Raw genomic sequence first — 11,809 nt, 5'->3', positions numbered from 1 at the left:
CCCTGCATTAGTGGGTGTGTTTAAAATGACCTTCTCCCCTTAGAGCTGAACTTATAGCCTTGCAGTTCTAGTAGGCACTTTTAATAAAAATATCTTTGCAATATTTAACCAGGGCAGACTTTTAACATTTATACATGACAGTAGAAATGTGCTTTAGAGACTTCAAAATTCACAGAAAATACTATGTATAAAAACGTAGACTGGAAGGAAATAGAAGTGTTAACAGTAGTTACCTGCTGATGTTTGAGTTGAGGCTTGCTTTTAATTTATTCATTATTTTACTGTATTTTGCAAAACATCTTTACAATGAGAACACATTGGTTCTAAAATAATTAAAGCATTACTTTTTAAATGTACAACAATATAGTAAATAGCCTAGAGAACAAACAAAAAGCCTGAAACAAAGCTCGGACTCTTTCACCCAAAGTAAAAGCACAGGAGGAAATTTGCATGTGGAACAATAGTCTTCATTTCAACACATACAAAGAAGAACATTACTGTAGCAAATGATGAATTGATACACATTTAATTTTTTAAATGATGTACACTTGATATGTAACTGAGAAAAGTTCTTTTGCTTCTGATAATTGTCAAGTTTAAAATGAAAAAATGGAAGGATGATGGATGAATATGTGTATTTCAAATAACCTAATACTTCACCTGCCCAGGAAGAATGATGAACACGGTAACGCCATCCTTCGCAGTAACTAGATTTTCCACGGTTCAAGCACCGGAGTCCCCAAGCAGGCGGAGTCCAGCCGGGGCTGCAGGGAGCAGCTGCTGCGGTGGGTGCCAGGCTCTAGGGAGCGGCATCGGGGCTCCGACAGTGAAAGCTGAAAGCACACATTCTCAATTTCACACTTCGTCCAAACTCAGCAAACTTAGAAGAGATTTTGAACTAGCAGCATTTAATTTAAAAATAAATTGTGATTTTTTAATAGATAATTAAAAAATGTAGACACACATGCCACAATTTTTAAGTCTTTTCCTAGCTGCTATTCCCAGTATAAGTCCTCCTGGAAGGCAACCACTATTACCCGTGTACTATTCTTCAGAGTAACTGTGTATGTCTAAGTGTGCACATGCATGGATAAGGATTTGTATTTAAATGTAGGGGATTTTAGTTATTTAAACACATATGTACCTCCACATTTTCCAAGATAATTTTATAGGCAGCCATTGAAATATTTTTGTTTTTCCTCAGCCTCTCAGTTTATCCTACTTCCCCATACCCAAACCCCCAGTGAAGGCCACTTAAAAAAATTCACCTACTGTTTCCATAATAGATAATAATATCCACAGCACTGAGTTCACAGTTCACTTACTATGTGCAAGGCACTACATTAAGCCTTTTACATACAGTATTATTTACCCCTAACAACTGTGGGAGGTAGGCACCTCCTCTTTGTACTCAGAGAGTTAGGAGAGTTATCAGTGTGAGCTCCGAAGTTCCTCTGCCCATTCCCTAAGGACCAAGTCCACTTGGATACCACCAGGGAGCGAGCTCTGTCACAGCTGTTCTTGGGAGGCTGCTGTGTTCTTTGTTCTCTTCCAGAGCAATGAAACTAGGAAGGTCATAACACTGAAGTCTTTGGCCTCCTACCAAAATGTTTGGGGTGAGAGATAAATCCTGAATGGAAAGAGGAGGCTTAGAGCTTGAGATCAACCCCCTAAGTTTTATAACCCGAAAAGCAAGGGCTTTCGCTAGTGCTTTGCTTTACTTATAACCCCATTTATTCACTCAACAAACATTGAAGTACTGTTCAGACAATGTTTCAAACACCGTGCTCATAGCCCCTCCTTCTTTCCAAGGGGGTGATGTACACCATCTCATAAAAGAGTTAAAATGTCCTTCTTTTCAATATGTAGATGGGGAAAATATCAGGACTTTTCATTTTCCTTTAATCGGAAGTGTCTTTAAAAATGAATGTGCCTTTTCATAGATCTCTTTAGATTAAAAATGTTTCCTTTAGCCTTTAAAAGCTGAAAAGGGTTTATGTTTTAGCACCATATAAAACAGCATTTGCAAACCATTGACATGGAAATGGGGCCAGCCTCTGGTTTCCTTTGGCAAGACCAGTGCTTTTTAAAAAATTGCATGTGAATTCCTTTATGTAGAGCCGTCCAGTCTGCCAGCCTGACCACATCCAGTTGTCCTACACTCTCCTGGTTCACATGTTTACCTTAACTTAAAGGCATTTGATTTTTCAACTTCTGCAAATGTATTTGGGGGTTATCAAATACATGTGAGATATCCTTTGGTCTGAGTTCTACCAGATAGCCCCCAAACTGAAGGTTTTACTTTCCTTATATCTTCCTCTAGCCCTAACCCCAGTTGCCACTACCCAGGATCATCATAAATGGATGGTGAGGGTGGGCTTTTCATCTAAAATCCTCTTCTCTGGGTGCACAGCCTCTTCTCACTTTATTCCTCTGTTCAGTGCAATGGCCACACTCAACATGCATCCCGACACACCAGGCATATCAAACCACCTCACACATCACTCCCTTTTCAGTGCTTTGGTTTCTTCCTATTAAAACTCAAGTTGAAGCTAAGTAACTTTCCAGATTTCCCTCCCTCCCTCCCTCCCTTCCTCCCCTCCTTCCTTCCTTTTGCTGTTGGCTTCACATAAAGGTGGCTTGACGTAAATTAGACCATAATATAAATAGCCCTTTCCCAGGACACTTTCTTTGCCCTCCCCTGTGGTCCGCAAGCACTTCCTTAGGCTGACTCGGAGGACACCTCTGTTGTGCTTCCAACTTCTGTCCATTCCTAATTCCTGGAGCAAAAAACTCCTTTTTGTTTGTTTGTTTGTTTGTTTCTGGGCTGTTCAGAGCTTCCTTCTGCCCCAGGTAAAATTGTTTCTCTTGAAGCTGGCAGGTCTGCCAGCTTGTTCAGAGTCTCCTGGATTCCACCAGAGAGTCCTCCAGCCATTTATTTTCCCGTGAGTTCTGGCACCCCCGTTTCTTAACCTGTCCTCTCAGCGTGACGGCAGCGCTGCAGGTTCTCTTCCCCACTCTGGAAGTTCCTCTCCTCTCTTTCTCCTTGCCTGTCGTGTTTTCTGTCCACACAAATAGCCTGTCATCTGCCACCATGTGTCTTTCTGCTTCTTTTCTTAGAAAAACCTCATATAACTCTAACTTCAGAGCACTTACCACATGGAGTTAGCAGTGCTAATGGCTTCATAGACATTATGCAACCCTCACAAACAAGCCTAGCAGGTGGGGACTTTACCATCTCTCTTTCACTGATGACCACACCGAGGAGCATGTTAAATGGGAACTTTCCCAAAGACAGGGAGCTGGGAGAGGGACTTCAGCCCAGGCAGAAAGAAGCCAGAAATTGTACTCTTTAGAGCTACTCTATACTTTTCTCTTCAGTAAACTGATTTTCTAAAAACTCTTCCCCAACTCTTTATAATTTCATCTAGCACAGCCCCTCCCACTCACCTGGCCCAACAGAGAGGTCCCTTCTCCTGGTCAGGGCGAGTTCAGATTCAGTGACGAACAGTTACGGACAGGAAACAGCCTGCCCTGCCATGGGCATCACCCGCAGATGCACCACGACTTTTGGACTGTGTGTGACCCCTGGCGTGTCCAGTCACTCTGAAACATTGTTGTTTTAGATGGATGTTGGAAAAGAAAAGCCGTAATTTCCTGGGGTTGCCAGTCAAACCTTGGTCTTCCTCATCTTTGTGAGCTGTTGAAAGGAGAACTAAGGCATATATTGACTCTTTAACTGGAAAAAGGTGCAGTCGGGGGTAAAGATGCCCCTTTTTCCATGGGGCTACCATGTAGTCTATCAGCTCTGGCATGTAGCTCCTGATCTGGGAGTTATATCCCAGGAACAATCCATGTCCCGGCCTAGAATCTGCAGGGGAAAGCACACCAGGTCGATGGGTGTGTGGTGTGAGAGGGGAAAAAGGGAGAGATAGCTACGTGGAGGAAAGCTCAACGCTGGCTCACGGAAGGTCTGGCCGCGGTGGGGTGAGATGTATTGCTGAGCCCAGGCAAGGCTAGGCCCGAGCACTGGGCTGAGGAGCTTACATTTAATGGGAAACCTAGTACTTGGCAGGAACCAGAGTCCTCTTCCCCACCGTTTTTTCCTCCTGAAAAACTTGATATTTTCTCATTTTTGTTTCCTATTGGTCTGTATATAACTGTTTTACCAGTCAGCTGCATCTGAAGAGGACTTAGTGAAGGCTTTAGCTTGGTGATTATAGAAATCTTTGTTCATGTAAAGCACTTCTTTGGGGTAGGCTGGAATGACTTTAGTCTACTTACAGATTATCACCAGTACACAGCCCTCAGTTGGCTTATAAAAGTAATAACACATTTCTAAGTAGCAAAATCAGCATCACCCACCATATTCTGAATCTCAGGAAAATAGGAATATATATATTCAAGTTCATACATGCATATAAGATTCTTAAAGAGTAAAAAAGGAGATACATTAAAAACAAGAAGTTCTCTCTAACTTCTACTTCCTCAGTTGTAACCTTTTTTGGTCTTTATAACCTCCTCAACTTAAAGAATTTCTGAAAGAAGTTGGTACTTTCAGAAACCAGTTTCCAGTGATAACATTACACATGCACTGGAAGAGCTAAAATGAAAAACCTGAAATGTCAGGGAGGATGGGGAGCAACTGAAACTCTTGATGCTACTGGTAGGTGTGTAAATTGGTGTAACTGTTTAGGAAAAAAATGTTTGGTTACATCTTTTAAAGTTGTTTATATCTGTATCAAGCAAGTCTACTCCTATATAGAAACTTATATAAATGTTCCTCAAAGCCATGTACAAGAATGTTTGTAGCAGCCCATTCATAAATATCCCAGACTGGAAGCTATCCAAAAACCTATCAGCAATAGAATGAATAAATGAACATATTTACACAATGGAATGCTATATAAATTATTCACTTGTGACTACATGCAACAGTATGGATGAGTGTGATAGACAGTATTGAGTAAAAGAAGCCAAACACAAAAGGCAATACTGTAAAATTACATCTACATAATGTACAAAAAGCAGACAAAACTAAGCTATGCTCTTAGAGATCACAACACTGATCACTGTGGGGTGAGGGAGAATGACAAGGAAGGAATGGGGTAGTTGTGGGGTGCTGGTAATGTTCTGTATCTTGATCTAAGTGCTGTGTACATTCACTAAGCTATGTATTCACAACATATATATATATATATATTTGTATGTTGCTTATACTCCAATAAGAATTAAAAACATAAATAAAAATGACATAAAACAGCTTCTTGACCTTTTGTAGATCCCACAAAAGGTCCCAAAACTAAATAAACTAAAAAAACTAAATAAGCCAGTCTAGATTTTGAATACAAAGATTTCACTGGTGGTAGGGAATGATTTAGATAGACAGTATTAACTCTAATAGTTTCCTTATTATAAAAGTAATCTATTGAAAAAATAAGTTTAGTGCTTAATAAATACCTAAGCTACCCAAAATTCAAAAGGTCATTAATTGTTAATGAGATTAACTATACATCGATGATCTAGAATAAACAATAAAAAGGAAAATTAAAACACTATTTCAGGGTGGTGGTTTCATTTCTTTTTAAAATGACTATTAGATTAGCATTGCACAATGTGTAGAAGGTCTGTTTTTACTTATTTATTTTTTGACAATCTGTTTTTTAAAAGTTAACTTTATTTTAATTAATCAGTTAATTAAAATAGGTAAGACAGTCACTTGTTTCAACATTTAAAAAGGGTGTTTTGTCCCTCAGGTTCAACCTCCCCTGCGCCACCAGCCAATGCTCCAGTTACCTTGTGTCCGTTCTGAAATACTTTATGCACAGCAGCGAATGTGTCTGAGCATTTCCGGCCCCCATTTCCAAGCGGTGGTGCACCATAGACATTATCTCCTTTTTGTTTTTTTCACTTAACAATATATTTTGCAATCATTTCATATTAATAGAACAGAAGCTTCCTCTTTTTAATAGCTTAGTAGTATTTTATTGTGCACTATATTAGGACTTATTTATCCTGTCCCTACTGATGTATAGTAACATTATATCCATGCTTTGCCACTTCAGATAAAACTGAAATGAATAGCTTTCCCCACACATTATTTTATACATTTGAATAAATGTCTGGCAAATCTGGAAGACTAGTTAACTGTGTATTATCAGTCATTCATTTACTTTCTCCACTTGTGCTCTTGGTTATTCTTTAAGATTCAAGTCAAAGTTTTCCCTGGTAAATCTTCCCCTGATCACCCTTCCCCAGTTCCACCCTAGGATAGGAACTTTGTGTGGGCAATCTTCCCCGATCACCCTCCAAAGTAGGAAAGTGTGGAGGGAGTGGGACAGGGCACGGGGGCCACCTGCTCTAGTTGTGTGATGAATTGAGTGTACAAAAGGCAGGCACTGCTGTGGCTTGAAATTCTGGTCTGGAGCTCCCTACAATGTCAAAGAGAGGAACTCATTCTGGGTGCCTAGTGCTATTGTAACCAAGCAAACCAGGACTCATCCAAATGTGGCCTTTATACAGGACTCAACATTTAATGTTGAAGGAAGCAGGTCTTTATTTGCAGGACTCCAACATTGGGGTGTGGGATAGGAGCACTCCTGCTCAGAGCCCTGTTCTCCCACGAGACCCAGTGCTTCCATTGCTCCCCACCAGTGTATAAGCCAAAACCATTCCCAGAAGTTCCCCATGTCCTTATCTGTTCTTACAGTGGCTGCACAAACAGATCTCCATCCTCTATGGAAGGTGCCCTTGTGGGTTTCAGAGTCACCATCCTCTCACAGCTGCTCTCTCCTTCAGGATCTGGGGTGTGCTCTTCTCAGCCTCCATGTAATGGTAATGGTAAACGTGCTGTGTTGCACTGGGTTACAGTGGAGTCCAAGGAGGCACACGTCCCAAGAGAATGGCTTCCCTGTATGTCCTTCAGAGAAGCAGGAGTCTACATTCCTGGTCACAGTTCAGTTGCAGAGCATCTTCCGTGAATCTGTGCTTGGTTTGGCAGGTTCCCGCACAGTTCCATCAGCATTGCTGGATCCCCACATGGCTCCATCAGCTCTCTCCTTACACCCTTTCCTCAGCCCGCATGCCTGCCTTCCTCGCTACCCCAGGCTGCATGGTGGAATCCAGACTCTGGGCAGGCATGGCTTCTGCCTTACACACCAGCCCTCATGGCAGACTGCCGCACTACAAACTGCAGAGCTGCTTGTGGGTTCCTCTCTCAGACCTCATGGTCGAATCCTCCTACTTCGTGGCTCCTTCTTCGTGGCTGCCTCTCTTCTCTCTCACCCACCCTCATTTTAAATGCTTGTCCCAGAACTTCCTATGTGTCCTCATATCTGGTCCCTCCTACAATGTGCTACTTTTGTCAGTTTCCCCATATCTCTTTTACCTTCCTTTAGCTGCCATCTTTAGTCAGGGCAAGAGTTCTCAGTGACACACGAACATCTGGCTCCTGCCTCTCACACAGGTGTTGTATAAGTTCCCCCTACCCACCCCCCGACTATGTCACGAGTCCCTGAGTGCTCCCAATGTCACATATGCCTTTGCCCAGGATGGCAGTCTGCTTCCCTTCAGGAAGGACATGGCTATCAACTTGCCATTGTAATGCAAAGTGTCTTAAATGCCATATCATCCGCTCCCCCTTCCCCAGTCCAGGTCTGTGGGGAGTATTCTCTGCTGCTTTGGGGGACCCCCACTCTGCACCCTGTTACACTATTAACTCATTTGTACAAGGCTCCAAGTTTGATTGCATCACAATTCTATGAGATATTATCCTCCTGACTTTTTTACTGTGGTAAGATATACATGACACAAAATTTGCATTTTAACCATTCTCAAGTGTAAAATTCAGTGGCATTAAATATAGTCTTATTGTTGTATAACCATCACTACCATTCATTTCTAGAACTGTTTTTTATCTTCCCAAACTGACAGTCCCTGTTGAACAACAGGTTGTCATGTGCCCTTCCTCTGTTTCCTGACAATCACCATTCTATGTTCTGTCTCTGTGAATTTGGCTACTCTGGGTACCCAGTATAACTGGAGCCATACAGTATTTGTTCTTATATGACTGGATTATTTTACTTACCATAATGTCTTCAAAGTTCATAGAATGTGTCAAAATGTCATTCCTTCTATAGGCTGAATATATTTCAGTGTATGTATATACCACATTTTTTTTGGTTTAGCCATCCATCCATTGATTTACACTTGGGTTGCTTCTACTTTTTGGCTACTGTGAATAATGCTGCTATACCCCTGACTGGTGTGGCTCAGTTGGTTGGGCATCATCCTGTAAAGCCAAAGGTCACCAGTTTGATTCCTGGTCAAGGCAATGCCTGGGTTTGTTTCTCTCTCCCTTCCCCTCTCTCTAATAATTAAAAATTTAAAAAAAATAATTCTGCTATAAACATGGATTTAGAAATATCTGTTTGGGTCCCTGCTTTCAATTGTTTTGGGTATACACAAAGAGTGGAATCCTATGATAGTTCTATTTTAATTTTATAAGGAACTGCCATACTATTTTCCATAGTGGCTATACTATTTTACATTCCCACAAAAAGTGCACAAGGGTCCCAATTTCACCATGTCCTCACCAATACTGGCTGCTTCTAATCAGTGTTAGCTGGTATTTCATTGTGATCTTGATTTGCATTTCCCTAGTGATTAGTGATGCTGAACATCTTTTCATATACTGGTTGGCAACTTGCAAATCATCTTCGGAGAAATATCTATTCAAGTCCTTTGATCATTTTTAAATCAGATTGTTTGCTTTTTGTTGTTGAGTTGTAGGAGGTCTTTATATGTTCTGGATATTAATCCTAATCATGCACAAGATTTGCAAATATTTTTTCCCCTTCCATGGTTTGCCCTTTCCCCTCACTCTTTTTATTTTTATTTTTTTGGTGTGTATGTGTGTTTTTAAGGTGATGGAGCTTAGAGTGATTTAGTGACTTGTCAAGATCACAGATATCTTTATTGGAGCCACTGGGACTTGAATATGGGTCACTGACCCTTTACCTAATTTCCTTCTTTACTATTCTACCCCATTCCCTAACATTTGGTTACCTCAGCATAAAATGTAGTTTGACCTGTGGCACTTGTTACTGTATAAACAAAGTACCAAGGGACAAAATTTTAACTTGTTCTTCAGATGACCCAGGCTCTTGCTGCTCTCCTTTCTCAGTCCTCCTCTCCCATCATTCAAAAGTGATACCAATACAAGCACATTAGTTACATTAATGAGCTAATTAATTAATTAAATGTATTTTCTCCATCATATCTTCTTTAAAATGTTCTATTCTGTTCCTTGAGGTATTTTTTTTTAAGAATCAGAACGTGTTTTCCAAGGGCTATTTATTTACTCTAATAACTGCTTGCTATTTTAAGGTGACGCCCAGTGATAGTTTTTCTGCCACATTTTAGACACCTTTATTCGATGGAGCAAGCTTCCATGCTCTACAAATTAATCCTAAAGCCCTGACGTTAGTAATGCTGGCCTAGACTGGCGCCTGACACAAAGTAGACTTCCAGGAAATATTTGTCCAGTGGATGCTGAAATGCCACAACAAAGGGAGAGAATTTGTAGGGAAAGTGGTCTCAATTGCATGATTTACCGGGGGGAGGGGGGGGGGGAAGCAGTAGTTTCTGCATTATGGCCTCTGTGGAAATTGGTTTTATTTGTCTCATTCTTCATGTCTGAGGCTTCAGGATACCACATACCGGGGAGGAGGCAGGAATAAATCTCCCCAGAGGAATGCCGCAAGCCTAAGTAGGCTTTCCGGCTGGACGTTGAAGGGAGCCCCGACTTGGGCCCTCTCCATCAAAGAGTCCTACTTCCCGACTGTATTGTGGGAGGCTCTGGAAGGGGATTCTTGAAAAAACAATGAAACTTTTGGGCCTTTCAACATGATTTCTTTTCAACAGTGACCCCTTGGGTAAATCACCAAACCTGCTGGGGCCTCTGTTTCCTTTCCTCAACAAAAAATAGAGTGGGACCAGAAGAGAGAATCATCCAGGGCTCTAAAATGTTATATTGCTGTTTTAGTATTCCATCTGAAAGAAAATGTGGGAAAATAAATCGAGCATTTCTATGAGTTAAATATAAATCAATGCTCCATTTTAAACCAGATCTTCATGGTCATTAAAGATTCTGGAAAACTTAAATTATTTTCCCTCTCTTTAGTTTTTATTTCAGTTATTATCTCTAACTTAGAATCTCAGCGTATGACCTTAATTATGTAATAAATATGATATATTTCACACATATAAATTCTAATGTGATAGCCTCATACGGGTAATTGTAGTCAATTGATTATTTGATTTCTGTTTGTTAATGTGACCATGTCGTCTGGCTGCCTACCAACCTTTGAATATTTTTTGTGTTCTGGTGTAAGTTCCTGTTTCAGGAGTCCTGCCCTCACAAGGTAGAAGCCCCCAAATTCACTTTCCTGACAGGATGTAGTGGGCCTGTGGTTTAGGCCCTATTAATCAGAAACATGAACTTGAGAGTCTGACTGAGAGAAGTAAGCAGTGTGATGAAGTAGGAATCCCTATTCTGGCATAAGCTCTGGCCAAGGCATGGGTGTGGGTCCTCAGACCTACTGCCAACAGTAGGTTCACACGTGAGCTGATTTGAGGGCTGTTCATTGATATCGGCCTGACTCTGGCACTCCTGGAGTTTCTGTGAATTTCCAAAATATTTTTACTAAAGCATTTTCAATATATATATATCACAATTTCTAAATCCATTTATCTGTCTATGGACACTTGGCTGTTTCCATATCTTGTCTATTATGAATAAAATTGCAGTGAACACAGAGGTACATATATCCAGAAGCGTGTATAGTTAGATCATATGGTAGTTCTATTCTTAATTTTGGGGGGACCTCCATAGTGGCTGCCCCAATATACATTCCCACCAACAGTGTATGAGAGTTCCCTTTTCTCCACGTCTTCTCCAAAAACACCTTTTTTGAGTTCTATATTGTGCCAGGTACTGGAAATACAACAATTAAGACATTTTTTCTGCCCCCTCTCATCAGGGGCATGTAAATAAATAAGAGTGATCAAGGGAGTATTAAAACTACATAGTATTTATTCATGATAAATCTAGGGTACTGTGGAAGCACATAGGATGAGTACAGGGACTATCATAGGTCAATCACTAAGTAAATGTTATTTGAATGGATGAGTGAGTGATTGAACAAATGAATGAATGAGTGAATATAATTGGCATGAGCACACAGAGCCCTCTAGGCGTGTAGTCATCGTCGAATGGAAAGAGGCTTCTCCAATGTTGTATTTTGAATGAAATGAAATGTGACTGCCAGAGTGCCAGCAACGCCACAGTCAGCATGTCCTGGCTACTTGGCTCAAGACTGATAAAATAACTCTGATGGGCAAAATTGCACCCTTCTGAAGCTCTTTTCAGAATGTTCATTATTGATTGAACAAAATATGTGCTCATCTTCAAATCAGCTGACTGTACAGCTAGAATGAGTTGCTTAACTTTGCTAATGGCTTTGCATAATGGTATCGAATCAAGGCTGTGATCATCCCAAAGCAGGAACTGTTGTTCCAGCTGAACTTCACAACTTAGTTTCAGCACGTCTCTTGACCCCTTACATTGTTTCTGTGCCAGCTATCGACTAGATGGCACTGCTGATTCTACACAGGGCACAGCGGGGTTTATCAGAGGGACATTTACTTTTCTTGATAACTCCCAAGTACAGTAAACATCTGCTGTGGAACTGGAAAGAGCTAGTCCAAACCAGTTCTTAGTTTCATTCAGCATTCTTCACTTTTTATA

This window comes from Phyllostomus discolor, chromosome 3 (genome assembly GCF_004126475.2).
Source record: "Phyllostomus discolor isolate MPI-MPIP mPhyDis1 chromosome 3, mPhyDis1.pri.v3, whole genome shotgun sequence".
NCBI classification, from domain to species: domain Eukaryota; kingdom Metazoa; phylum Chordata; class Mammalia; order Chiroptera; family Phyllostomidae; genus Phyllostomus; species Phyllostomus discolor.
Note: the sequence above shows the minus strand (reverse complement) of the source record.